Genomic DNA, 23988 nt, shown 5'->3' on the forward strand with positions numbered 1-23988 from the left:
TTAGCGTCAGTAAGAAGTCTTATGTTGATAAGATTCATGACTAGTTCAATTAAATTGAACATATTTGATTGATTCCATTTGCTTCCGCTGCCGGATCAATTAAATGAGTAATGATGTATAACACTTCATATACCTTGAGTATGATGAATTGTTTTCAAAATCGAATTTAAGTAATCTTTACCTAGTATATAAAGATTACCCTTAAGTGCATGCACATTAAGGAAGTAAAGCAAAGTGTTTATGATGCAATTTTGTGTAAGGGTGTTACACAAGTGACAATTGACAATTGAGATTGCGCATGGTTTCCGACAAAACCATAATCAAAACACATTAGGATGGTTAAGATACCATTGTGGCAATGTTAATTAAGAAGTAGATTTTCTAGAATCGTTCTAGGCAATAAAGAACAATGAGAGATATTTATAACGGAAATTGAGTACACTTGCGATCATGAGATGTGCAAGAAGGATGAGTCCCGCACACTCGTGAAAACAAAGTGGGAGCTATTCTTAGGCTAGAGGGCCTATGTCTTGATTGGATCTCGACACGTACTCTGAAAGTTTTGTAATGCAAATGTATACATTACAAAGGAAAACGAGTATGTAGTGAGGTTGAGTAAGGTACAAGAAGTTGATAAAACCTACTAACCAAAGCCTTCTCAAAGGCTAAACATGATGAGTCATGTCATTTCAATTGAATTGAAATGAACAACTACGTACAAGATCAAATTAGATTATAGAATATGAAATAGTAATCAAGCATTGACTATTCATATGTGATAATCACATTTGTCGTTCGAGTTTTATTTTTAAAACTCTTTTATTATACTTTGTTACATCCAAACGGGTTGTGGAGACAATTGAACCCCGTTAAAGTGAACACGGATTAACATTGTATTTGCCCATAGTTACTTGTATGAGGTGACGTCTCAAAGTAACTAGAGTGTGATGCGATTGATGGCAAGTTCAAGTGCCATAGAGTCATGTGAGATGACTAGTCGATCACATAGGCAGACTGTTAGGAACATTTTGTCGGGCCTTATGACCGCTTATAGAGTTCTGGCAATTTATATAGCCTGGTCGTGGCGAGAGCTGCTATAGTATTCAAATGAGTCGATTCTTTTGACTAAAGACTATTCACCTAAGATGGCACAGTTTTCGATTAACTTTGATTTGTGTTACTACGACCTTCGTAAATGGGGTCAAATGGGCATATTTTGGGTTATGATGGTCAGGCTAGTCGAAGGGAATGAGTGCGATAGGAATTGTCCATCCCCTTGTCAGGGTTAAAACAATATCTCAGGGCCACTCGAGGAGTAATGAATCGAAATGCGTGGCCACGCTCGGAAGGTATCCCGAGTGGATAAATCCGGTCAATCAGTTATTCTCCAGATCGAGGAAACCACTCTCGATATGATCACTTGCAAGTACGACCTGAAAGACACCTTGCATTGAGTGGGAGATAGTAATAGGACAAGAGAATTGGTGACGCACACTTGTCGAGGACAAGTGGGAGATTGTTGGGAAATGTGTCCTCAACAATAGTGCGATCACATGATTTAAATATCATTATTAAATCTCATTTTAAGAATACATGTGGGATGTAATATTTTACACCAACCGGTCCACACATATCGGTAATGATTGGCTGACTAGAGTTTGACATTACTGTCGTGCGACGGTGGTGATCAGTTGATCCCCTTAGGTCATACCTATAGGGAAATACTCTTAATTGATTATTTAATTAATCGTATACCGATACGAGTTAATTAAATTGCTTAAAATTGACGGATGATTTTGTGAGTATAATTTACGTATCTTATTGTAAATATGATTAAATAAGACACGGTCTAAGTAATCGAATTATTTTATTACTTGGATGAAATTATTGTTTACAGAAACAATTGAAACGGAATGAATAAATTATTATAAATACATAATGTTGTAGTTTATAATTCGGAAACATTTTTGGTACAAGTAATTATGATATTACTAAGTCGATTTTTGTATGTGACGTATTTTTAATAATACGTTGATTTTTAATATGATAAAAATACATTACATTGTGACATGTCATGTAACATGTTACATGTGACAAATTTGACAAATGACAAAATAAAATGGATTCTCCATTTTATGCCAAAACCGAAAATGTGGGTGTGTGTACATGGTTTATATTGTGTTGTTTATTTTTAAATAGAAACACAATCATAACACTTGATAGTAGGCTTGCATGCCTAGTCTCTTGTGAAGAGCACAAACAAAAGGCATTGGGCATACTACCCAATGCTCCTCTTTTTTTCGCCACCCTAATAGAAAGAGAGAAGTGCTTCTCCTTTTCCATTGATTATTATTATTCATTCTTTTCACTAACATTTTTCCTAGAGTAAGAAAAATTCACATGCTCTCTAAATATTATGAAATCTAGAGAAATAAACTCACAAAGATTACTATCTCTTGACCGAAATTTTCAAGAGAACAAAAATTATTTTTGTGTCATATTTTAATGCAAAACTAATATTATTGCTAGATCTAAATAATATTGGTTATTAAGATGTATTCCTTGGGTATATGCTTTTGGGAGGGATTCTACATTTGAGTCCTTGTTCTTCCATTTGGAGAGCTCAAGAACAAGTGAGTAGGTGAACTCACTTGTGCCCATAAATCCGATTTTATGGTGAGAAAATTATTTTTCTTCCTTATTTTGTTTATTAGTTTGCATGCATAAAATCCATATTTAATTTTATGACAAATTAAATTAGACATATATGAATATGTTAGTATGTATATGAATCTACATTTCCTTCAACAGTCATACTTCACTTCTAGACACACACACTTCTAGACACGCAGTCATACTCCAGGACAAACAGTACCGCCTCAGACACACAGTCTGGATATACTGGACACACAGTCCCGCCTCAGACACACAGTCTGGATACACACAAAACTCATCTCCCAACTCCAACAACAATCGATAATAATGACAGTCTCAGTAATATAACCAAACCAACATGATATAGAATAATGGCATAAGACAGAAAATCTAGCAAGATAATAATATCGTTGTAAACAATTAAACACATCCCTCACCAATCCACCACCTCATACATTTAATCCATCTTTAGCAATAACAGAAATAAGACAAGATTGAGTAGTTTCCTACCTGGCAAGCAAATCCAATTAAGCAGCTCAAAGCGCTCCAAACAATTAAAGCACACAAACCCGCATCAAACCCAACTTAGAAACCCGACTCAACGATTATTAATTAATTAATTAGTTAATTACGTTAATTATAATTTCGTATAATTAATCCCGTTTTCATAAACAAACCTGGTTAAACTTTGAAACCCGAATAACCCAATTACCCATCACCCATCACCCATGAAACCCGTGAAAATAGCTCAACATCACACACTCTAAATTACAAAGCAAACCGTGTTTGAATTCCATCCTTCACCCGCCTATATCCGACACCCCTAGCCACCATCGACACCACCCAACTCCGTCACCACCAGCCTGCAACCCAACACACCCAAACACCCACTGATCACCAGCCTAGCCAACCCTTACCACCCCGATAAACACGCCCTAAAACACCTCCTAATATACGAACCCGAACCCGACGCAACCTATACAACTCACGATTAAACCACTATTCACGACCACCACCACCACTAAAGACAACCACCGACCTCCACCGTGTCCTATAACCACCACCAACCCTCCGTTAGCCTGCCCTAATACCCAGCAGCAACAACAGTGAACACCAACTCTCAATCTCGCCTAAAATATTCTAACCACCACTTAAAACACCACCACTAGCTGCCCACAACCACCCTGACCCACCAGTTGCAACCCCTGCCCAAGTCGTGCTCTCGACAAGTCACAACGGGAGTCTAAAATCCTATCTATACAACAACACAACCCTCGCGTTTTTCCGTCAGCCACTGCGCAAATCACCACCTCCGACCACCCATCACCATCCATAGTGGTCGCCTTATCACCCAGGTATCACCCTTACTAAGCCTAGGTCAGTCACGACTGAAATCTGGGTTTATGAGCCATATAAAACGTGTTAAACAACCACCCACAACAACCCTTTTATTGTCGGTCAAACACCCATCCATGGCGGTCAAAAAGGAGTTCTTGTCAAACCCTGGTGATCTACGGTCATGACGACGGTCTTAGTTCGTTAAACGGCGGTCTAGTTTACGAGTTATAACAAAGCAAAGAGTATACATGAGACGGTATGAGAATATTACCTTGAGACGATAAATTCCTTGCTATTCCCTTTCTTATTCTCCCTCCCTCTCTTTATAAATTATTTTTCAGATTTGATGAATAATAAGGTCCACTGTTTGAGGTTTCATCTATTTATATTGGTAGGCTAAGGTTATAAGGAACCAATTAGGAAATATAAAATATATTTATTATTATTATTATTATTATTAATTATCCGATCCCAACAATTAATCAACTAATTTACGCAACATATATAGTCGACCCAAGCCCTATAGCACATAACCCAACTCAAATCCCGTCTTTCTTTATTATTTCATTTATTCAATTATCGTCTCATAACAAATATTATTATTATTATAAATACAATTACTATTATTATTATTATTATCGTATTACTATTATTATTATAACATAATAATCATTCAGTATTACCATATAAATTATCGTATATTATTATTACTCAATTACCATTCCGGCCCATTACTCTATTATTCTATTATTTTATTATATAATTCCGTCTTATTCACAATTATTAATTATAACCGTCATAATCAATTATTCGAATTACGTAAATTAGTTATATAAACTTCACTAAACTACGGGGTATTACAGTATATAGTGGTACATCATTAGGTTAAGCAAGGGTAGATTAGTACATACTATTCTAAAGTGTTGAATAGAGCTTTGCAAGTCCCGGGGGACATGCGTGGATCATGTAGCAACTCCTAAGAAGATCCGTGCGGATTGGCCTGAAGCATGCTTGGTCTTTTAAGAGGATTCGCTCGGGCTGGGCATCGGGACGCCCAATCTTGGTCTGGGACGCTCGTCCTGAGCTCAGGATTCTCGGATCCTGGGACAGGGTTCTTCTCCATTCTTGACTGCCTAACAATCCGCTCGTCCTGGGTCCGGGACGCCCGGCCTGAGTCTGGGACGCCCGTCTTGAGTCTGCCACGCTCGGATCATAAGTCAGCTTGTCTATTTGAGCTCGTATTGTAAAACGGACGTCCTTTCCTCAACCGGACTCCTATTGGAGTTTCAAAAGCCTAGACCACTTGATTTTTCGACGCCGTTTCATCTATCATAGTTTCAGAGCCAAACAAGCAACTCTTGGTTTGGTTCCAAGCAATTTCTTCTCGTAATGGCTTCCTTCTCGTCATCCTTGCTTTTAAGCTTATGATCCTTCTATATACTCTCTATTCCTACATCCTTGGTCATCATTTTTGCCTCCTCTTCATACTAGTCCATCCAAGATCGTCAACAGGCTTCCGAATATGCGTGAGAGACGGGAATTCCGCCTTATTATCTTCTTTCCTACAAGACATATACAATGCAATATGAAAGCAAAATAGGAAGGAATTGACGGATAAAATGGTCATGAAATGCTATATTAGTATGCAAAATGGGTTCAATTAGGGGACTAAATGTGCGCAATTAAGAGTCACATCAGGTGGCACATATGACAAGGGATGTCCCCGACCTGAGCAACCCGGTCATCTTCTCTGACGAAGATATCCCTCCATTCGGAGCCAACCATAACCTAGCCCTGTATATCTCTGTACAATGCCTGAAGAAGAATGTGCCTATGGTCCTAGTAGATGACGGGTCCGTGGTTAATGTCATTCCCCTCAAGACGGCTCACAAATTGTGTATCAAAGAAGCTGATTTAGTCCCAACTAACCAAGGAATACGCGCCTATGACGGCACTCGTCGCAAGGTTGCAGGGCTTATCACCTTAACCATTGCAACTGGACCCTTGAAAAGGCAAAATAGTTTTAAGGTGGTGGACATCGATGCCTCTTTCAACATGCTTCTAGGACGCCCTTGGATTCACGCCGTCAAGGCCGTCACCTCAACCCTTCATCAGAAAATCAGGGTCCCTTTTGACGGGAAAACAATCACAATCCCCACTTCCCCGATCAAGGCTATCATGAAGAAGGGAATAGCATCTCAAGTCATTGAGGAGGACGACAACGAAATGTGGGGATTCGAAGCTGTGAATGCCCTAACCAATGAATCAGCACCCTTTGATTGTGACCCGTTCTCCAACCTCACAGCCAATCGCATTCTGATGCGCCAAGGTTATTTCCCGGGCCTGCCCCTCAATCCACTGAAGAACACCTCGCCTCCCTTGAAACAGGCTAAGGTCCCTAATATCCACTTCGGGCTAGGCTATGAGCCTACCGATGAAGACATCCAGGAGATGAACCTCCTAATATGGAAGCGCAAAAAGCACGGAGTCATCCTCCGTCCATACCATCTGACTCTCAATGGATACTTAATCCTCGAGGGAGAATCCGAGCTCTACAACGGTTTTCCCGAGCCAATCTATGACTCCGTAGCCAAGGTCAAGCACCCGGGCGTAGAGGTCTTTCAAGACTGCTACTTCATCCCAGACAACACTAAAGTTGCATCGACCAAATCTGAGTCGACCCCATGCTTCGACGGACAAGCAGTCAGTCTCCTCTTCGGAGAAGACAATAAAAAGCACCTCGGCTATGAGGAAATCATCAACATTGCTCTAAAAGACAACTAGTTTGATCCCACCTCCTTAATCTCTGATACTTACCCGGGGAAAACTAAACAAGGCTGTAGGAAAACTGTCAAGTGGACCGATCGCCAAGGCCGCATCCTCAAGGTCATAACTGGACAAGGCCCTATGTTCAAAGAGGAAAGTGAAGAAGAGTCTGAGTCTGAGTCTGAGTCGGAGTCTGTCATAGCTCCAAGCACTCCTGATGTCCCAGTCTAGGTCCTCTTTCCACTGTTTTATCACAAACTTACGGCTGCTTCAGAGGTTGAGTCAACTAAGGTTATCCCCACTCCCATGGAAGGTAGCAACCTATAGCTTGTTCCAGGGGCCACCTCCTCTGCTGTGTCGCCTCTTACTACCTATGAGATGTTTGTCCTATCCGAGCTTTTCACTCAAGTCGACTTAATGAATGCTAAGTTTTCTTATGACTCATCTTATTTTAACACCAATCCCATTCTGAACGAACATGCGGAATTTGACTTGAGTGACTACCCACCTCACCTAGCCAAAGAACTTGATAAACGAGAATATATGACCCCCATAATTGAGGAAAACGAACATAGTAACGTATGAACCAATAACACACCTCAAGAACTTAGGATAAGGACAACCCTTGACCCCTCGGAAAGATAGCAGTTCATCGACCTTCTACACGAATACAAAGGACGTATTCGCTTGGTCCTACAAAGACATGCTTGGGATCGACAGGGAGATTGCAGAGCACAGGATGCCCATTAAACACGGAGCTAAACCCGTGAAACAAAAGTTGCGCCGAATGCGCCCTAAATGGGCCTTAAAAATCAAGGAAGAAGTGGACAAACAGTCCAAAGCCGGGTTCATCAAAGTGTCCGAATACTCTGACCGGGTGGCCAACATAGTTCCTGTACCCAAGAAACACGGGAGAATTCGGGTTTGCGTCGACTTCAGGGATCTGAACAAAGCAAGTCCAAAAGACGACTTCCCTCTGCCACATGTTGACATCTTGGTGGACAACACCGCCGAGCATGCCCTGTTATCATTCAAGGATGGGTATGTCGGGTACAACCAGATCAAAATGGTTGAGGAAGACATGCACAAAACAACATTCACTACACAATAGGGTACATATTGCTACACGGTCATGTCCTTCGGTCTAATCAATGTCGGAGCAACCTACCAAAGAACCGCCACCATACTCCTGCATGACATGATACACAAGGAGGTGGAGGTATATGTCGATGACATGATCGTCAAATGAAAAGAGCGGGATGGCCACATCAATGCCCTCCGAAAATTCTTCGCTCATCTACGTTAATACAACATGAGACTGAATCCTCAGAAGTGTGCGTTCGAGGTCACCTACGGAAAACTCCTGGGACACGTCGTTAGCAAAAGAGGCATCGAGATTTATCCTACCAAAATCAAAGCCCTTCAACATGTTGGAGCTTGTGTCCTCCACAAATTAGTGTGAAAACATTTGTAAATCTCTTACAGGTTCACAAGGGTATACTTTGTATATTTAATCAGTTGATTAAAGTTTACCTAATAACGGTTGGCTTGCTAGACAGTTTGACGTTATTATCATACAGATGGCGGTGATCAACTGGTCCCTAAAGGTCACACCTATAGGATGTGTTTGAGAGATGTGGTTATAGAAATATGATCACATTGATGCCTAATATGACTAAACAGTTAGTCAATGTGTTGATGAGATAATTATTTAATGAAGATTAAATAATATTAGTTGAGACGAATTAACTGTGAATTCGTAAATTAAATATAATAAGTTGTATTTAATTAAATGTATGTAATGTTAGCTTGGACGAATTAATTTGTTAATTCGTAATTAAATGTAATTGGTTATATTTAATATCAACAAGTTGAATGTGTCATAGTGGTAATAGTGAGGGTACACAAACCAAGAGGTCATGGGTTCGATCCTCACTAGATGACAATTTAACACATTTTATACATTTTTGGAATAACCAAAAATAAGGAAAGAATACTCCTTATTTCGGTTATGGGCCGAGAAAAATAGAAAAGAAAAGCCTACCCTAATTCATTCCTATATACGGTTTATAGGTGAGTGAGGGAGAGGATTTTCTGACCTAATTCATTTTTCCATTTTTGCCTCCTCTCTCATCGGAAAAACACAAAGAAAACCTAAAAATTATTTTAATGGTTGGATTGATTCTAGCAAAATCAAGGGCATTTCTCGGAGCATCTTGGGTGCAACTGATAGGAGAATATCTATTTTGATATTGTTCTTAGGCCGTATTTGCTAGGACCGAAGGTTAATTCTGAATCCTTTACTTTTGTTTATGTATTTTAATTTATGACTAGTGATCGTCATCATTAAATTCGTTATAATCCTTCTTTTTAAGGGAAGTATACAGGTTATTTCCCACACAACAAATGCCTCGGCCTAAGAACGAGAAGGAGATTCAGGGATTTCTCGGTCAAGTTTAATATATCAGCCGCTTCATAGCCAAACTCACTATGATTTATGAACCGATCTTCAAGAAGCTCCGCGCCTCCGATCACACCGATTGGGACGACGACTATGAAAAGGCCTTTGACAAGATAATGGAAATCCTATCCAAACCTCCTGTCCTCATGCCACCTTAACAAGGAATTCCCTTATCTCTATACCTGACTGTCACCGACACAGCCATGGGAGCAATGTTAGCACAAACAGTCAACGCGAAGAACGAGCCATCTACTATATCAGCAAAAATTTCATTGAGTATGAGATAAGGTACATCTAACTGGAAAAGACATGCCTTGCCCTGGTCTGGTCGACAAAGAAGTTGCGACACTACATGCTCAACTACACGGTTCACATCTATTCCAAGATGGGCCTGGTCAAATACATCTTCGAAAAACTCGTAATAAACGGAAGGCTATCTAGATGGTCACTCATGTTATTTGAATTTGATCTCAAATTCAAACCCCTCAGGGTTATCAAGGGAAGGGCAGTCGACGATTTCCTAGTAGAAAATCCTATCAACGAGGATCCAACGACCGACACATGGTCACTTCCTGGCGAAGACATCCTTTGTGCCGATACCGATGCATGTGACATATACTTCGATGGTGCGTCAAACCTGAGAGGCTTCGGGGTAGGAATCCTTATAATATAGCCAGAGGGGGGACATGTTCTGATCTCACTCAAGCTGGACTTCGCTGTCACCAACAATGCCGCCGAATACGAAGCATGCCTCATCGGCCTACAACCAGCCATAAAACTTGGCATTAAGAGACTGAGGGTCCACGGCGATTTCTCACTCATCATCAATTAGGTGTCCGGATCATGGAAAATCCAAAGCGATAGCTTAGCACCCTACCGAGCAAAAATTTATCAAGAGGCCGAGTTCTTCGACCAAGTCAATTACTTCCACTAACCATGAGAAGAAATCAATTTGCTGATGCCCTGGCAAAACTTGCCGCACTCGTCAACATACCTGACGACATGACATCAATGCTCCTATGTGTCAAGAGAAGAAGCGAGCCAGCTCACATCTGCGCCATCAACAACGACGAGGAGAACCATTTCAAACCTTTGTACCAAGCCATCCTCAACTACAAAACCAAAAATAAATTCCCTCCCAACTCCGATACCAGAGGACAAAGAGCCATCCGTTTACTTGCATCAAAATTCGTGATAAACCAAGAACAACTATACAAAAGAACACCCCAAGGGATTCTTCTCCTTTGCATTGATCATCACAAAGCCAAAAAAGTCATGGGAGAGGTCCACGACGGAGAATGCGGCCCTCACATGAACGCAATGATGCTGACCCGAAAAATCATGCAGTTAGGCTACTACTGGACCACCATGGAAGCCGATTGCAGAAACTATGTCAAACATTGCCACAATTGCCAAATCTTCGCCAACATACAACACATACAGCCATCCCTTTTGTACACCATGACATCACCCTGGCCTTTCTCGACCTGGGGTATCGACATCATCGGGAAGGTCAACCCGGTGGGCACCAAAGGGCATTGCTTCATCCTCGTCGCCATCGACTACTTCACCAAATGGGTGGAAGCAAAGTCCTATCAAGAACAACATCATGTGCAAATATGGGGTAACCCATGAAGTCATCAGCGACCAAGGCTCCCACTTCCGGGCGGAAACAGAAGCCTTTCTGGACAAATACAAAATCAAGCGACATCAATCATCCCCTTATCGTCCCCAAACCAACGGAGCGGTAGAGGTAGCAAACAAAACTCTTGTCACCATTATCAAGAACATGCAAGATAATTATCGGGATTGGCCGAGCAAACTCCCATTCGTGTTCTGGGGATACCGAACCTCCATTCGAACACCCACAAGAACCACACCCTTCTACATAGCAAACGGTATAGAGGCGGTTCAACCAGTAGAGTTGGAGGTCCCATCTCTACGTATCCTACTGGGGAGTCAGGTTCCTGAGGCGGAATGGTCCCGTCGAAAGTTCGAACAACTCACGCTTCTAGACGAACGGCGGCTCAACGCTTTGCACAACGTCCAGCTATACCAATGACGTATACAATGGCCATTGAACAAAAAGGTCAAGTTCAGGAACATCAAAGAAGGCGACTTGGTCCTCAAGTCGGTTCGAGCACCACTACCCATCGATCAGAGGGGGAAATTCAAACCCAATTGGATCGGGCCATACCTGGTCAGGAAAATACTTTCGGGGGGCGCAGTGAGATTGAGTGACCTAGACGGGGAGGATTTCACAAACCCGACCAACCTAGACCAACTCAATAAATACTAACCTTAGGACCTAGAAACCAACAAACCTTACCCTAGTTTTACAATTAGCGACCAGAATATCCCCTTCAAGTGAAGTTCCTCAACGAGTTCTGATTTGAAATTGCATGTTTTATCGAGTCTAAACTGCGACACCTTGCCACGTTTCAAACGTCCTTTGATCTGTCGAAGGCAACATCCATTTACACTCAAACCAAATACCTGAACTACGATTATGGTTTGATTTCGCCTTTCAGGTGGACATGTAGGCAATCCTTTCTTACACAAGAAGGATACAACCACAAAACCCAAATAAAACTTTACAAAATATTTCGAACTACGATCATGGTTTGATTTCGCCTTTCAGGTGGATACGTAGGCAGTCCTTTCTTACAAAAGAAGGATACAACCATCCCCAAACACACAAAAAATCACCCATATCAACTTCAAAAAAAAAGGGGGAAAAACATTGTAACATTCTGTTTGATGTTTATGAATGTCTTAATATTGGATTTGCTAGTGTATAATGTATTAGTGAGATGGAGCTAGCGGCGTTGGTCGAAGTTATTCGATAGTGTATGAAGTTAATGTAGAGAGGCTATAATGTAGTTGATACCGTGTCGTGAGCCGTGTTGTGGAGGTAGGCATAGTTGGTGGAGTTGGTGTTAAGAGTTCATGTTTTATAGGATGGGGTTTTGTTTTGAGTTCTTAGTTGCGTTGTTGTGTCTTGATCGAGTTTGTATGTTTATTTTGAGTATGGGTTGAACTTCGGGGACGAAGTTCTTTTTAAGGAGGGAAGACTGTAATGCTACGGTTTTCTGTGTCTTTGGGTACTCTATCGAGTGGGACTTACTCTGTCGAGTAAGTATGTTTTTACGCAAAACAGTAGCTGACCTAATGGTTACTCGATCAAGTACGTATGGCACTCGATCGAGTAAGGGGCACTCGATCGAGTAAGTCACTTACTCGATCGAGTAAGTGAGTTTTTACGGGTTATTTATTGGGTTTTGATAGCAACGTGAGAAGGTTATAAAAACATTTTTCGGCATTTCTTTTTCACTCTTACTTCATTATAAGTTTCAAAAAAGAGAAAACAATGTTACGTAGTTCTCCTCTCTCACATTGCTATCAAATCCTAAGGGCTGGAGTCGTCGGATCGTTGAGTTCTTTACGCCCTTGAGACCGTCGCATTGTGGGTAAGATCCTAGTATAGTTTTTATATCATTTCATTGATTTTAGTTGAAACCCTAATTGGGTAATTTGGGGGTTTTGGGGAGTATTGTTGATGTTAGATTGTGATTGTATGATTGTATGTTTGATAGGAATCAATTTCATTGAAAGACGATGTTGATTAGCTGATTGTGATGATCTTGTTGATTGCTGTTCTAGGTAGGGTTTCCCTACTCAGTATTAATTACATGGCATGGTTGATATTGATGTTGTCAGTATTGTTGTTGTTGAGTAATTATCGTATTGGATTCTAATTTGGTGGTTGTTGATAGAAGTATTGTGATTACTGTATAACTGTCTGTGATCTTCAGGGTGCGTCCCTGGCTGAGTGGAGTCACTTGCGGGAGTGGCTTCAGGCCCTTGATTCATCTTCTGTGGATCCCGCCACAGGAGGGATGTGCACATTAATGAACATGGGTTTATCGCTCGATAGAGATGAGCGGGGCTTAGGTGGGAACGGCTGCGGTCCCCCCACTGGCGGCGAGGAGTACCTGTTGCGATGGGTACTCAGGCAGGGCTACACACTTTAGTGTGCAGTCAGTTATGTGGAGATTATGGAGACTGTGGTTTTGTTGAAATGTTTGAACAGTTTGTGTACTTTTTTCGTTGTGGCATTGTTTTTGTGTAATTAGTACTGGCCCCGTTAATTGTTTTAAAAACTGTGGTCATCCATTCGGGAGTGATGAGCAGTTATTGAGCAGGTATGATTGATGTGCATGGGATAGCTGGGATGAGTCATCACGTTGCAGTTTAAGAAGTCTTCCGCTGTGTCGAACATTTTTGTAGTTGTTTAGTAGTTGACAGTTTTGAGAACCTTGTATTTCCTTTTAACAGTTTTTGGAGTTTGGCTTGTATCACTTAAACTTTATTATCATTTAAATACATTTCCTTATTGTCTATTTGAGTATCTTTGCCTCGGGTAACCGAGATGGTAGCTCTCCCATGCCTTAAGTGGTCCTAGTAAGGCACTTGGAGTATGGGGTGTTACAAATTTGTATCAGAGCGACGATCCTAAAACCTGTAACCAATGAACCTAATGAACATAGGGAGTTAAACTAAAATGAACCCGGGTAGGAATTGTAGGATCTACTGAAAAGACTTGGGAGACGTCCTAAAGTCGCGAATTCGCCCTACAATTTTGAACCGGTCACCATGGGATGTGAGTCGGGATCGCTATGTGTTTACCTTGTGTGCTATGCATTCATATAGTAATGAGTTGTATGAATCGGTGGATGCATGTATGTGGAGGATAGGAGATGTGTAGTGAAGGAAGATGATGATATGATTATATATGTTGTTGGTTAGATATATGAATGGTATGATGGATGATTTATGATCTGGCATAATAAGGAACATGTGAAAAGGAATGTTGTGTCATTTACGTATATTGTGTTTGGTAAAGTCATATAATGAAGTTATATATTTGTTTACTGTTGTTACATATGCACATGTTGGATGAATTAATTGGAAAAGATGGAGTGACAATTGCATGGGAATATGAATTTTGTAATTAAGAATATGTTTAAGTGATGAAGGGGAGTTTTAATAGAGTTGTATAAGTAACACGGGAATAGAATTTGTAATGTATAAGTATGTGTTGTTTTACGAAAGGTTATAAAGTTAAAGCATGCGGGTAGTACCTGATTAATAAGTTGAATGTTATATAAGCATGATAGATGTTATTGTTTGGTTTTGGTAGGTAGTAACATCTGGTTAGGTATATTGGTTTTATGAGTATTGAGTTTTTTTTGTTTACCTTGTTGTCGTTTAAGTTGTTTGGAAGTAAAAATCAAGTAGTTGTCTTTTTCGATTATAGAGAGGTTGGCTTTAAACTATTATAACTTGAGATTCATAAATGATTTTGATGTGATTCCAATTGGAGTGATAGCTTGTTCTTTTACGATTCTAACGATAGGTGACACGCCCAAAATGACCACGAAACGAGTGAGATATGACCGTTTTACGAAAATTGGACAGTACTGAGAAATGCGTAGGGTACTCGATCGAGTGCACCTCTTGTTACTCGATCGAGTAGCCCTGGTAATTTTTTTTACGTGTCTCTGACCTTCACCTACTCGATCGAGTAAGTCACTCACTCGATCGAGTGACCTGTACTCGATCTAGTGACCCCTGTTTTGGGTCATATGCTTATCTTTTGACTTCGTTGCCTAGTATGTTTAATTCAAAGGTGTTCTTTTGCTTCCTTATGCATTGCTTTACATATGTGTCAGTCTTGATGCGTAAGTTACCCAATCTTATGATATAAGCAGTGGCACCTGTGGTGAGTATGAGTTCGGTGGGGAGGACATGAGTTATATGCAGTTGTGATAGGTAGTGGAAAAGAAAAGGAAGATTGGTAAGGCTTATTAAGGCATGGAGCATGTTTTGTGAGAAGAGATGAGTGATATGATTGTGTGTTGAGTAATGTAAAAGTAAGTGAATGTGGGCAAGGGATGATGTGAGTCTAAGGAACGTGAGAATAAAAGGATTGAAAGGAAGGATGTGGGTAGTAGAAACTTGAGATGTGTAAGGAATTATGGAGAGAGATGAATAGATTGTGTTGGTTAAGAATGTATGTAATGAAAGATCGTTGTGGAGGAATGGAGAAGAGTGATATATAGTGAACTTAGTGGAGACATGCCGCGACGTGGATTGGCAGATAGTGAGTGAGTTTGGGAATTTGTATTATCAAGAGGTTAAACTAATATGTGATTTCCTTGGGCAAGTAACGTTATGAAATGAATTTTGGGATTCAAAAAAAATGATTGGTGATGAGTGTGGGTGATAGCATGAGATGGTCTGGACTGATTGGTGATAAGTGTGAGTGATAGCATGATAAGAGAAGATCCATGGTAAGAAAGAGTGAGATGATACTGATATGAAATAATGGGATTCGAGTTTTGGAGCAATGAGAAGGTAACCGGAGCACTAAATAGTTAGATAGAAGTAATAAGGAGTTGAACTATTAATTGGTATTGTTGAGTGTAAAGAGAAAAGAAGGGTAAAAAGGTAAGCTGAGAAAAATATTGACCGGAGTTATGTGATAGAAGTAATGAATCGTCGAGATGTGTGATACTATCATGAGGATTTGAGTTAACTGTTATGTAGGGGTTCCAGGACGACATGTTAATCATGAGTTTCGAGGAATTATGGAAAGTAAAAAGCTTGGTGGAGAATTTGCATGATAGGAGATCTTGGTGGTGAGTTGGGTGACGATACAATTAAGGATAGTATTGGGAAGAAGGTTGAGGTAAATTTTGTTGATAGATTTGATGTTCGTTACTTGGGATGTTAACCAAAGATAAGAAAGAAACCGTGATATTTAGAGATGAGTGTAAGAGGTTTGCTATACGAGCACTGGTAGTATTGCGATGTTGTCACTAGTGGTTAAGGGTGATGATAGATAAGAAGGATAGCAATTCTAAAGAGGTTGATTTTGTAGAGGCCGGATTGATATGTACGTTTGTGAGGAAGTATAAGATGTGGTCTTAGGAGGAGGTTGCTAGTAGTTAAGTATTAGCTGTATGGTTATATTGGGCAGGGGGTCATGGTTATGCGAATGGGAGAATGTGTTATGAGGGGCATACGAGTTAAACTCGGGCGAGAAGTAACCTTTATCAAGTTGTAACTTACGTGATCAGGATTCACTAGTTGGATATGATTATGGGTCTATGAAGTTTATAAATATTTGTGTGAGGTTCTGACCTCACGAGAAGCGGCATGGTGTGATAGTAATAAAGTTGTTATCTAAATGTTCTGTAATATATGTTGGATACGGTAACCTAATGATGTTCAAAAGTGATAGTTTGGGTGATCTGGCATGGCTAGTTATACATGTATGTGTATTCCTGATATATGTTTATTCCGTAAAAAGGTATGGATGATATTCATGAGATTCTTGTCTTTTTATTTCGTATAATATGTTGTGTTATGATCTAGTAAAGCAGTTTTGAGTAAGTTTTCTTGTCCGAAAAGTTATACTCAGTCAGTGTTTATGAGAATTGTATGTGGTTGTGGTGTCTATCGATGTGGTTGTTGTGCCTCGGGTGGTGATCCGGGCACGGTACTTCGTGTTGTGAGGCAGGTATTTTCGCGCTGCGGTGCGGCTGTTGGTGGCGGTGTTGCGATGCCGTCACTGGATGTGGTGGAGTAGGAGGGATGATTATGATACAAGTTTTAAAAGTACATACCAGTTATACATAGATTGTTGTGTGTTTAATGTTGTTTCCTGCGAGTTTTGGTTTGAAAAGATAGACGGTTATTTTGTTTATTGATGTTTCTTTCCAGTTTTAGTTTGGGAGTAAGGGTAGAGCATGATATGGAAGAGAGTTGTGTATGTTTTCGTTGTTGTCATGATATAGTGATATCCTGTTGATGGGACACAGTTGAGAGAGGTTGTTGGAGTACTTGTGATGTTCTTTTAGAGGAGGCATTGGTTGACTTAGTAATGGCAAGTGATTCGTGGAACATGTGTTATACTGATCTGGAAGCTGCAGATATTTCATAATCTTTTATTGCGACAGTGAGTATAGGGTGTTGGAAATTAGTTTCATGTTAAGTTATGGATGAGTTTTGCGGTAATGAAAGAAAAGAACTTGAGGATCTAGTGTGAGTGTGTGTAATAATTGTGGATCGTGACTTATGAGTATGGAGATAGGTGCATGTATAGAGGACTATGTCGTTTTGGCGGTAATAGGGAACAGTTGAAGTTTTGGTTAAGCTAAAGATTTTGTGGTATAGGTTAGGTGGTATACCGAGTGAATTGAGGTATGAGAACTGTTTAAGTAAGAGAGCCTTGGATATAGGAATGGTGAGTGTTTAGATTTTAGGAGGTTATCTTTGACATGCGGTGGTGATGAGGATAATGAGAAGATATAGCTAAGGATTTAGTATTAGTGAGTTACGAGGACGTAACATTTGTCTTAAGAGGAGTAGAATGCGATAAAAGAGAGTTTCATGGTTGTGCATGTTGTAGTATAATTGGAAGTAGAGTGTTGGGTAGCATAAAGGATGGATCTTTATTGTGATTGATTTTATTAAAGGTCATGGTCGTGCTTGTAGTAGTGTGATGTTTAGGAATGTGAGAATATTTCGATAGTGTTGACAGTTGGATGATGATGTTTATGAGTTCGATAGTGTTGACAGTTGGATGATGGGGTTATGAGTGTGAGTAAACTTCGAGGACGAAGTTCCTTTTAAGGGTGGTAGAATGTAACATTCTGTTTGATGTTTATGAATGTCTTGACATTGGATTCGCTAGTGAATAATGTGTTAGTGAGATGGAGCTAGAAGCGTTGGTGGAAGGTATTCGATAGTGTATGAAGTTAATTTAGAGAGGCTATGATGTAGTTGATAATGTATCGTGAGCCGTGTTGTGGAGGTAGGCATAGTTGGTGGAGTTGGTGTTAAGAGTTCATGTTTAATAGGTTGGGGTTTTGTTTTGAGTTCTTAGTTGCTTTGTTCTGTCTTGATCGAGTTAGTATGTTTGTTTTGAGTATGGGTTGAACTTCGGGGACGAAGTTCTTTTTAAGGAGGGAAGACTGTAATACTACGGTTTTCTGTGTCTTTGGCTACTCTATCGAGTGGGACGTACTCTGTCGAGTAAGTATGTTTTTACCCAAAACAGTAGCTGACCTGATGGGTACTCGATCGAGTACGTGTGGCACTCGATCGAGTAAGGGGCACTCGATCAAGTAAGTCACTTACTCGATCGAGTAAGTGAGTTTTTACGGGTTATTTGTCGGGTTTTGATAGCAACTTGAGAAGGTTATAAAAACATATTTTGGCATTTCTTTTTCACTCTTACTTCATTATAAGTTTCACAAAAGAGAAAACAAGGTTAAATAGTTCTCCTCTCTCACATTGCTATCAAATCCTAAGGGCTGGAGTCGTCGGATCGTTGAGTTCTTTACGTCGTTGAGACCGTCGCATTGTGGGTAAGATCATAGTATAGTTTTTATATCGTTTCATTGATTTAGTTGAAACCCTAATTGGGTAATTTGGGGGTTTTGGGGAGTATTGTTGTTGTTAGATTGTGATTGTATGATTGTATGTTTGATAGGAAGCAATTTCATTGAAGGACGATGTTGATTAGCTGATTATGACGATCTTGGTGATTGCTGTTTCAGGTAGGGTTTCCCTAGTCGGTATTAATTACATGGCATGGTTGATATTGATGTTGTTAGTATTGTTGTTGTTGAGTAATTATTGTATTGGATTCTAATTTGGTGGTTGTTGATAGAAGTATTGTGATTTCTGTATAACTTCTGTGATCTTCGGGGGTGCGTCCCTGGCTGAGTGGAGTCACTTGCGGGAGTGGCTTCTCGCCCTTGATTCGCCTTCTGTGGAACCCGCCACAAGAGGGATGTGCACATTAATGAACATGGGTTTATCGCTCGATGGAGATGAGCGGGGCTTAGGTGGGAACGGCTGCGGTCCCCCACTGGCGGCGAGGAGTATCTGTTGCGATGGGTACTCTGGCAGGGCTATACACTTTAGTGTGTAGTCAGTTATGTGGAGATTGGAGATGGAGACTGGGGTTTTTTTGAGCTGTTTGAACTGTTTGTGTACTTGTTTCGTTGTGGCATTGTTTTTGTGTAATTAGTACTGACCCCGTTAATTGTTTTAAAAACTGTGGTGATCCATTCGGGGTGGTGAGCAGTTATTGAGCAGGTATGATTGATGCGCATGGGATAGTTGGGATGAGTCATCAAGTTGCAGTTTTAGAAGTCTTATGTTGTGTCGAACATTTTTGTAGTTATTTAGTAGTTGACAGCTTTGAGAACCTTATATTTCCTTTAAAAAGTTTTTGGAGTTTGGCTTATATCACTTAAACTTTATTATCATTTAAATACGTTTCGTTATTATCTATTTGAGTATCATTGCCTCGGATAACCGAGATGGTAGCTCTCCCATGCCTTAAGTGGTCCTGATAAGGCACTTGGAGTATGGGGGTGTTACAAACATTCCCTTTCCCACAAAAAATACAAAAAAAAAAAAAAAAAAAAAAAAAAAAAAAAAAAAAAGCTTTTTCCCCCTCCCACAAAAATCCCATTTTCCAAGTGCAATGTTTAGGATAATTCAAACCGAATTGCCTTTACAAAATGGATGGAAGAAACACGCGTTCACAACTCTTTTAACACTAGCAATCCTCTTATTTAATTAATAATGAGAAGGATTACAAATTTGACGACAAATAAAGCTAAGTATGTCTACGACTTGTTAGAGCTAGAGTGTCGACTAAGACATCTCACATAGTAAAACTAGCACAAAAGACACAATACATAGCTAGTACAACATAATAAAAAAAAAAACTCACAACACTAATACAACATAATAATAAAACGGGTAATGGAGGTCTTCATTCTCCCATTCTACCCTTACCCTTCCCCTCGGGGTGCATCTTCCCCTCGTTCTTCTTGCTGGCCCGTCTAGCATGAACTTCCTCTTCGGAACGGATCCTCAACGGATCTACAACGGCAACAGCCTCCGGTCTCTTGCATGACCCCATACTCGGCCCGAGTCGAGCCCATACACGGCCCACTACCTCTGTTGGACCCGAGCTTCTCCTCTTTGGTGGCCTCATTACATCCGAGCTAACATCATCGGCGAAGTCGTCAAAGAAGGCACATTTGGCCTTGCCAACCTCTCTATACTTCAAAACGACGACCTCGTCCTTACAAGATTTGGACCTTTCCTCCAAGGTTTGAGCTCTTGACCACTTGACATAAGCGGGAGTCACCCATGTCATGGCAACGGGGTTTGGTACCTCCCAAATCGGTCGAGTGGCCCACCACCTTTCGAAGATCTCGACGAGCTCGGAGTTCCGGAAAACACTCTCTTGGACGAGAGTATCTTGAGCGGGCACCTTTTGTTGACGCCCCATTTGCCTCATAAGCCTTTCGGGATAGATGAAGGAAGCAACCTTCAAACCCACCACCATCAAAGAACAAGAACTAGCGGCCGAAGCGGGCAACCCTGTGAAGGACCTCAATTGCCACCATGGCACTACCCAACGGATATGAGGACCGCAATCCTCCACCAATATCGAGGTCCAATAGGCCTCGGTAGATGAAAAACTATCCCAGTACAACTTCTTCCTCATAGTAAGGTGACGGAAGGAGTAAGAAGAAAAATCGGCCGGAGGCTCTATATACCTTAGCCTCTCCAATAGCCACACTTGGAGGATCCTTGGAGATCCGAACGAGGAAGCTTCTCCACAAGAGCCCTTTTTGTTCAAAGCTTGGATGATCTCGCCAAGCACCAACCATGATGGATCCCTACCATGCTCATTTGCTCCACTATATGCACAAGGGTCATACTACCATAACACTTTGGCCCGTCCTTCTTCAAGGCATCGAAAAGGAGGTATGCATGCACTACACAAAAGGCAAGAGCCCTTCTCCTAGCCACCTCTAAAACTTTAATATCCAACCGATTTGAGAAAATTTTGATAAGAGCCAACATATCCACACCATGGGGAGCAAGGAGAAAGTTGACTTGACTTGTTGACAAACCCAACATTGAACGAAACTTCTCTTTGTAACACAACCGAGTCGGGGGAATCACCAGAGTACAACCCGGCCATCCACCAATGGCGCCTACTTCTTCGGCAAGAAGACAAATTTCACCTTTCGGGGAAACGAAAACATGATGTTTCAAATCACAAAACCGAGAGCATTCTTCAAGGAACGAGGATTGCACCTTGACTTGACGAAGCACCAACAATTGACCAACTCCCATTACAACGAGTTGATATTTCTCGGGAGGGGACAAATCCCGACACCAATGTCGCAACCTATTTTCGAAAGCATCCATGAATTATTTTATGGAAGAAGAAAAAAGGTTTTTGTGGAGATGTTTTTCGTGTTTCGGGTGATGAAACAATGAAGCACAAACGTCCCTATTTATGCAAAACAATCAGCGCTTTTTTCCGAAAAAAGGGGAAACTCCCTTCCATCGCCCATGGCCTCGCGCCTCTTTGGGCTGGTCCTCAGGATCCGCACCTTGATTTGTTCCTATCAAGTTGTGTTTCTTCCTGACATATAAATCCTCCCACCACAGGGTTCGCGCCTCTTCGGGACTATCCAAGATTTTTTGTGTTTTCTCACAATCACATTTCCTTGTTTTCGCGTTCTACGAAATCCGGCACGGTTTCCATGACGCAAGTTTAAACATACCGATTTTTCTCTCTTTTTTTTAGGGGGGAAGGGCTAGTCGCCCCGATCCGTGACGGATTGTTTCCATGTTAGTCGAAAATTCCGAATTTTTTTTGCTTTTTCGCATTTCCACAAAAATCGAAAATTAATAACACGACGTCAGTTTTCTTCAAAATTCAAGATCTCGCAAATCCGAGTCTTGATCTCACAAAAATCAAATCAAATCAAATACACTCTCAAAAATGTGATTTAAAATTCATCCGTGATGGTTTGAGTTTTAGTTTTTCGAGTTACAAATCAATTTTCAGCAAAATTTGATGCAATTGCTCAGAATTTCAAATCAATTTCATTTGAAAAATCCAAATGTGACGACCTGTCGCAGAATTGTCAAAATTTCTTTTCGATTTCATTTTTAAGTTCTAGTCATCGTGGTTATTTTTGTTCTTGTCAAATGCTTTTGCGTGATTCCGTGTGTGCATACGTGCTACATGTTGCCTTTTTTCTACACTAACGATGCAAGAACAAATACAAAGCAAAAGGGAATCGGCAGCTGACAGTGCTTCTCCGAAACACAATACAAAAAAAAAGCCAAACAAAATAAACTACAAACCAAAAGCACATATATACAAAATGCCTCACGCAAAATACATCGACACACGACTGACCATACAAACAGGATCCGGTATAAGTATTTATCATACAGACACTGGCCTAAAACAACGAACTGGGGGCTATCCGCCACCTACCGAACTAAGAACTCCCTATCCTTCCGATCGGAAAAGAAAAGGAGCAACATGGAAAACAAAGGAGTAACAGCGGAAGCAGAGGTGGTTACCCTGACGGTAATACCTCATTCCTACTCCGTGACAAAAAGGGAAACAATGCTTGGCAGATTTCGGACGCCATGACAATCAGGAATTGTGACTCAGTGCATCACCCCGTCGTTAACCCCCAATCGTCGGAATTCGGTGACGAGAAGGAGCCATGACATAGCCCCCCCCGATGTTGAACCCCAATCATCGGAATTCAACAACGATCGAAGACGGTAACGTAGAACAATGCACCCGTCTTGACCCCCAATCATCAGACGTCTGAACCTCTACAGTCAACAGCCAATGATCGATACTTGATCAAAGGCTGGACAAAGACCACCAGGGAGAAACACAACTCGACAAGGACAAGGCAACATCTGTCTCTCCTCCTCCGAGATCATTCTCCTCCCCTAAGGTCTCAGCAACGGGCCCAGTGGGCCCAGAACATGTTGGAATATGTGTCCTCCGACAATAATGCGATCACGACTGTTGATCATGATGATCACATGTTTAAATCTCATTATAAAGAATACAATTGGGAAGTAATATTGTTACTGTCAACTGGTCAACATATATCGGTAATGATTGGCTGACTAGAGTTTGACATTACTGTCGTGCGACGGTGGTGATCAGTTGACCCCCTAGGTCATACCTATAGGGCAACACTCTTAATTGATTATTTAATTAATCATATAATGTTACGAGTTAATTAAATTACTTGAAAAATTGACGGACGATTTTGGAAGTAAAATTTACGTATCATATTGAAATGTGATTAAATAAGATACGGTCTGAGTAATTGAATTGTATCATTACTCGGATGAAATTATTGTTTAAAGAAACAATTGAAATTGAATGAATTATTATAAATACAATCTGTTGTGATTTATAAATGGTAAAATATTTTGGTACAAGTAATTATGAAATTACTAAGTCGATTTTTGTATGTGACGTATTTTTAATAATACGTTGATTTTTAATATGTTAAAAATACATAACAAATTTATGTCACATATGACATGTGACATATTTACAATTGACAAAAATAAAATGGATTACTTGTTATCCATGTGTGCGAAATTAGGGAAATAAGCTAATATTGTGTTTGATTAAGATAATGGTAAACACAATGATTACCTTATTACCTAGCCATGCAACCCTATCAAACATTGTGAAGACAAATGTGTGCATGCATTGGCTCCCCAAAATCCCTCCTCTTACCCAATTTTGAGAAGACAAAAGCCATCATGGTTTTTCCATTTTTACCTAATAATATACAAAATGTTGTAAATTA

This window comes from Silene latifolia, chromosome 7 (genome assembly GCF_048544455.1).
Source record: "Silene latifolia isolate original U9 population chromosome 7, ASM4854445v1, whole genome shotgun sequence".
Lineage (NCBI taxonomy): Eukaryota > Viridiplantae > Streptophyta > Magnoliopsida > Caryophyllales > Caryophyllaceae > Silene > Silene latifolia.